The 7,304-nt window shown below is 38.6% G+C and overlaps 1 pseudogene; it reads left to right on the top strand.

The window, feature by feature from the left end:
• LOC147965172 (uncharacterized) lies at positions 1–2,795 on the top strand (annotated as a pseudogene).
• The last annotated feature ends 4,509 nt before the right edge of the window (positions 2,796–7,304 follow it).

Raw genomic sequence — 7,304 nt, 5'->3', positions numbered from 1 at the left:
ATGCATAGCAGGGAATATCTTGTGGAACATAAACGCAAGGGTGAGGCATATTTGAAGGAAAGGGATGCAAGGATTGTGGAACGCAAGGCTGCGGAGCGGGAGCATCTTAAAGACAGACAAAGCTTGGCTCATAGCCTCGTATACCCTAGTACATCTAATGCGCAACCGACACAAAATGCACGAGGTGCTGATGATCGCAGCGACTCAGAGTATGAACTAGATGCTGAAGAGGAGGCCCATGGAGAGGAAGAGGATTTGATAGATGAAGAGGAGGTTAATGTTGCTAAGTTCAAAGCAATGGTAATATATCATGCAGACTTACATCTTAAATAATATGTACAATGTGGATTCACTGGCTTTAATGTCACCTTGGTTGTATCATGTGTATGTCGTTGTGCACTATAAGTATCACAAATAGTTGACTCAAAATATTTATTCATATTTTCTGTCAATATAGATGATGATATCTTTGTTCACTGCATTCCTATTGGAAACTATGCTGACATTGCACAAGTTACTGTTGATTACCTACCTTGTTTGACTCACTTGTTTGACCCAGGCACCTGAAGGTTCTACCATGCCCAAAAAAAGCATGTCAGATCCAAAAATAGGGCAGCTGCTACCTCAAGAATAACAAGATCTAGAGCTACCACAACAACTGAGTCAGTTGAAGCTACAAACCATCAAGAACAGTCTGCACCAAATCCAACAAACACATCACCTCACCTAAATTCTAAGGATAGCAACTCGCTTGACGTTGATTCAGGGGTACAAGGTTCTCAAGACATGATAGGCACATCTGAACAATCAGATAACATGATAAAATTACAAGGCCAAGGTATATGCGACATCATTGCTTCACCCCCCTCTACTTTCCATTTGAGATTGTAACCGTCTAATTTATCTGCCAACTTGTAATGTAGATGCATTGGCATGCTCCACTGGTCCAACTGATCCACGGTCGTCAAGGAGAGGTCGTGGACGTACACCAACCATGGGGCATGGGCTTCAGGAGTATGCAAGCAGAAATGGAGGGAGGAAAATGCGTATTGATTTTACAGCGGGGAAAGTGAGACCTACAGACCCAGTACAAGCAGCAAAGCTTTCTTCTAAGTGTGGTATCCACATCAGGAGCAGAATGCATGTTGCTACGCACTGGAAGGACTATGCCAAAAGCCCACTCAAACATGTTATTCCCCATGCTATTAAAGATATCGCGGTGGGATAGTTTCCTTCAATTTTCATACACGTGTTCACATGTTGCATAGTCAATTTAGTGATATATCCTATATATGATTGTTATTTCAACTTAACTTTGAGATGGAAAAGGATGACAAGGTTGGGCATGATGTATGCACAAAATTAATCTAGAAGGGTGTTCAACAACAACGCTACAGGCTAAAGAAGAAATACTTGAATGGTCATACTGCTCAGGAAGCATTATCAAATAAGCCAGCAAACATTACTCATGAGAATTGGACCAGCCTTGTCAATAAATGGTCCGCTGAAAGAAACAAGGTTTGTAACAAGATATGCGACCAACAATAGTTTTTGCACTCACATCTACTGTACCATATGTAAATACTTATATTAATTTTCTTTATGTAGCAATTATGTTAAATGAATAAGGAAAAAACGAGAAGCTGTCAAGCATCACCAAAAGACTGGATCTATGTCTTATGTTGCCTATTTCAGCAAACTTGTAAGAATTCCAAATATCTTACTTGTAGTCCTATGTCTATTTCATCTGGCCAATATATATGTAGTAGTAATGTTACAATTTCATATATCTTGTAGAAAAAATACAAGTACAATAATCAGGAACCAAGTCCCATTGAGTTTTTCAAAGACACCCATACAAACAACAAGACTAGTAGCATGAGCGAGCCGACACTTCTAGCTCATGTAAGATTACTTCCTCTATTGTTTCTGACTTGAAATAGATTCTCATATTGGTAGCATGAGCGAGCCTTAGCATCAATGTTTTTCTTTATACTATATAATGCGATGGAAAAGAAAAGGAAAACACAATCAGAAGGTGAGCAGCCAGTATCTGATACAGCGGTTGTGGCTGAAGTTTTAAAGGACGAAAGCGCCCATAGCAACTTCCTTTCCAGCATGGGGTATGCATCAAGATCCAGGAGGTCTGGGAGCTCTACTTCATCAGCCCAGATCCGAGTTTTCGAAGAAAGAATTGAATAGAAGGATAGAGAGGCAAGAGATGCAAATGATAGGTAATTATCTTATTTTCCTTTCTGTTCTTGTTGTTTCTTTTTGCTTGCTTCTATGTGCACATTGCACTCATTGCAGTGAACAAAAGTTCAACTAAGGAGTGCTTATTTTCACTTGTTGAATTGATATCCTTTTGTTGATGCTTCCTGTAACCAAGCAGCTGGTTTTGCATATTTTAAAACATTATAAGCTATTCTTCGGTTTACTGTTTCATTGGCCCATGGGCATGCTTGCCTTGACATTTAATAATGTACTTCTCTATTTCAAATTGGTATCCTCATACCTTGTTATCTTGTCTGTTTTAATTTCATTACAATGCAATGTTGTTGTGTTTTCTCATTTATAGGCATCGGGAGGAGTTAACCGCAAGACTTGAAGCACAAGAGAGAGCATTTGAAGAGATACAAAAGAAGCAGCAAGAAGAATTGGAAGCTCTAAAGAAGAGCCAGCAAGAGAAGAATGAAGCATGGGCAAAGAAGCACAAGGAGACGGATAATCTGCTTGACTTTCTTTTGAGGGCTCAAGCAACTCAGCAGTCTCAGTCCAAACCAGATGGTTCATGAATGCCATCCTTACATTGGAATCAACGGGAGAACATATGTGGTCTTTAGTTAATATTAGTTTTCATCTTGTCTATTGTCTGTGTCAAACTTGAGTCAGTTTTTTTACTGTCATTTTTGTTTATAGAATGATTTGGCTGAGACAATTTCATATATAATATGATTTCACTTTCATATCAATTTATGATGTGATTTTTCCTTTAATTTTTTATATAATCTGATGTGATGTGAATTAAATTCTTATTTTCATCATAATTTAGATTCAAAAGAAAGTACATATATTTTGATGACGTCATCTTCATCCATAATAAAAGTAGTGGCACTAGTAGTGGTATAGCCGCTCGGGTGTTGATGTGGCATAAAGTTAGTGACGTCGCCTCATCATCGAATATGGTACAATATGGCATATTTTATCCTAACATGTGACATTAATTGACTATCATGGAAATAGCAAGTTGATGACATTCTATACAATGTCACTGAAGGTCCCAATTTCGATGACGTTTTTGCGCGTGCGCCGTCACTAGGAGTAGTCTGTGATGGGGAATCCATGATGATGCTTGTGACGCCCATAAAATGTCACCGAGGGGTAATTTGTGACGTTATTAGCTATTCGATGACATTTTTTAGCTTGTCATAGTAGGCCCAATCTCTTGTAGTGGAATACAGATACGAGAGAACGAAGAGATCATGAACTGATTAGAGGATATTTAAACGATGCACCGGCCAGTAGAATTGGGGAATGAGAGCTGAATTTTGAGAACGAATAAATCTTTTGAAATGATGGCCTTTGGATGATCTAGAGAGAAAAGCAACTCCTGAAATGCTTTGGATGGGTATGAAAAGAATTATCACAATCGAAAACAATTATCAGAGGATGGCGGCAAGCTTGAACTACGCATCTTTGAGAGAACGGATAAGATTGAAGAGAAACTCTTCTTCATTCTTCAAATCCGAGAATGATGAGGAGAAACACCACCAAATTGTTGAGACACTCCGGATGAATGAAAATATAAAAGGTTGAGCCAAAGATGAAGATAATTTAAAAGAGGTCTTGGAGAAGGCATTAGACTGATGGAGACCCATTCTTACATCAAACTTTCAAAAGAATTTGAGAATAGATCCGGAATTTTTTTAGAAGAGCCAGGTAAGATCCTGGGAAAAGACCTGTGGGTTAGGGCCCACTCAAAAGAAACACCGTTTAAAACATTGCTTCACAACAGAGATTGCACTGGTTGAATTAAATGGCTTGAATGAGATAACAACCTCGAAATAGCTTGAACGGATTGATAATGGAAACACAAATATTCTGAGATATCTTCAACACTCTGGAACAAAAGGAAAGCGAGAGGTGAATGATTAAGAGATACACCAGCATAAGAAAGCACTTGAAGCGAGGAAGGGGATAAGATCAACACCTACAACTTGAATTGAATCCCCCGGAAAAGAATACGAGAATGAAGAATGATAAACTTGTAGCTTCTTGAGCATCTTCCTAAGAATCACCGGATAAGAACATTGAAAGAAAAGACTGAAGAGACTTCTCACAAATAAAAGGATACATAAGTATGAAATCTGAATCCTTGAAGAAAAAGGGTGGGAGGGCGGGAAAAACAAAGACAAATTGGGACGGATGAAATAGGCACCAGTTGGAAAAGAATTGACATGACAATCTCGATGATCAAGAAGGATTAGCTCTCTCATAGAAATATGAGAACACCGCTTAGGAAAGGTATTGAACAACACTTAACATTGAAGCTACTCGAATACTAATATGTCTCCAACATATCTATAATTTTTTATTGTTCCATGCTATTATATATTCTATTTTTGGATGTTTAATGGGATTTATTATACACTTTTATACTATTTTTGGGACTAACCTATTAAACCAAGGCCCAATACAAATTGCTGTTTTTTTGCCTATTTCAGTGTTTCGCAGAAAAGGAATATCAAATGGAGTCCAAACGGAATGAAACCTTCGGGAACGTGATTTTTGGAACAAACGTGATCCAGAGGACTTGGAGTGGATGTCAAGAAACAATAGAGCAGGCCATGAGGCAGGGGGCACGACTACACCCCTGGGCGCGCCCTCCCCCTCGTGGGCCCCTTGTGGCTCAACTGACCTACTTCTTCCTCCTATATATACTCATATACCCTGAAAACATCCAGGAGCACCATGAAACCCTATTTCCATCGCCGCAACCTTCTGTACCCAAGAGATCCCATCTTGGGGCCTTTTCCGGAGCTCCGCCAGAGGGGGCATCGATCACGGAGGGCCTCTACATCAACTCCATGGCCCCTCTGATGATGTGTGAGTAGTTTACTTTAGACCTTCGGGTCCATAGTTATTAGCTAGATGGCTTCTTCTCACTCTCTTTGGATCTCAATACAAAGTTCTCCTCGATCTTCTTGGAGATCTATTCGATGTAACTCTTTTTGCGGTGTGTTTGTCGAGATCCGATGAATTGTGGGTTTATGATCAAGTCTATCTGTGAACAATATTCGATTCTTCTATGATATCTTTTATGTATAATTGGTTATCTTTGCAAGTCTCTTCGAATTATCAGTTTGGTTTGGCCTACTAGATTGATCTTTCTTGCAATGGGAGAAGTGCTTAGCTTTGGGTTCAATCTTGCGGTGCTCGATCCCAGTGACAGAATGGGAAACAACACGTATTGTATTGTTGCCATTGAGGATAAAAAGATGGGGTTTGTATCATATTGCTTGAGTTTATCCCTCTACATCATGTCATCTTACCTAATGTGTTACTCTGTTCTTATGAACTTAATACTCTAGATGCATGCTAGATAGCGGTCGATGTGTGGAGTAATAGTAGTAGATGCAAGAAGGAGTTGGTCTACTTGTCACAGACGTGATGCCAATATACATGATCATGCCTAGATATTCTCACAATTATTCGCTTTTCTATCAATTGCTCGACAGTAATTTGTTCACCCACCATAACACTTATGCTATCTTGAGAGAAGCCACTAGTGAAACATATGGCCCCCCGGTCTATTCTCCATTATATTAATCTTCCATCAACAAGATATTTCTATTACCTTTTATTTTGCAATCTTTACTTTTAATCTTTATCATAAAAATACCAAAAATATTATCCTATCATCTCTATCAGATCTCACTCTCGTAAGTGACCGTGAAGGGATTGACAACCCCTTTATCGCGTTGGTTGTGAGGTTCTTGTTTGTTTGTGTAGGTACGAGGGACTTGCGTGTGGCCTCCTACTGGATTGATACCTTGGTTCTCAAAAACTGATGCAAATACTTATGCTACTTTGCTGCATCACCCTTTCCTCTTCAAGGGGAAACCAACGCAGTGCTCAAGAGGTAGCAAGAAGGATTTCTGGCGCCATTGCCGGGGAGTCTACGCACAAGTCAAGACATACCAAGTACCCATCACAAACTCTTATCCATCGCATTACATTATTTTCCATTTGCCTCTTGTTTTCATATCCCCACTTCACCCTTGCTGTCTTATTCGCCCTCTTTTTCTGTTCCCCTTCTCTTTTATAGTTCTTCTCTTTTTTCTTGTTTCCCTTTTGCTTGCTTGTGTGTTCGATTGTTTGCCACGATGAACTTACCAAAAAGTTTTGATCTTCACCATAGAATGTTGGAATAAATTGAAAACAATGTTAGAAGTTTTATGTCCTTGCAGTTTGAGCATAATAATTTCTTCAGAAACGAGCTTAAAGAACAAAACGGTTTTATAGGGTACATGAATAAAGAGCTCGATGATATGTCTAAAGAATTTTATGGTTTGAAATCTCAGTTCGCTCATCTTGAAAACTTAATAGCCCAAATTTCGGATAAGCAGGCCACCTTAGTTAATAAGATGGTCGCCAAACCAGAAGAACTTGATGGTAATAAGTATGAAGATCTGAAAGTTATTGATGTGTCACCTATTAAATCTTTGTTTCGGAATATGAATCTTGATAATGATGGGGCTGGAGATGAGTCAACTTTAGTTAGAAGGCATCCCAATGATTAGGAGTTTTTAGATCTTGATGTAAAAATTGATAAAAGTGGGATGGGAGAGGTCAAAACTTTAAATAGCAATGAACCCACTATCTTGGATTTCAAGGAATTTAATTATGATAATTGTTCTTTAATAGATTGTATTTCCTTGTTGTAACCATGCTAAATTCTCTGCATGCTTATAGTCAAAACAAACCCTTTACTAAACATATCGTTGATGCTTTAATGCAATCTTATGAGGAAAAGCTTGAATTGGAAGTTTCTATCCCTAGAAAACTTCATGATGAGTGGGAACCTACTATTAGTATTAAGATTAAAGATCATGAATGCTATGCTTTATGTGATTTGGGTGCTAGTGTTTCCACGATTCCTAAAACTTTGTGTGATTTGCTAAGTTTCCGTGAACTTGATGATTGTTCTTTAAACTTGCATCTTGCGGATTCCACCATTAAGAAACCTATGGGAAGAATTAATGATGTTCTTATTGTTGAAAATGAGAATTATGTGCATGTAG

This window comes from Triticum urartu, chromosome 6A (assembly GCF_056163025.1).
Source record: "Triticum urartu cultivar PI428250 chromosome 6A, HENAU_Tu73, whole genome shotgun sequence".
Taxonomy (NCBI): domain Eukaryota; kingdom Viridiplantae; phylum Streptophyta; class Magnoliopsida; order Poales; family Poaceae; genus Triticum; species Triticum urartu.
Note: the sequence above shows the minus strand (reverse complement) of the source record. Positions and strands in the feature narration are given on the sequence as shown.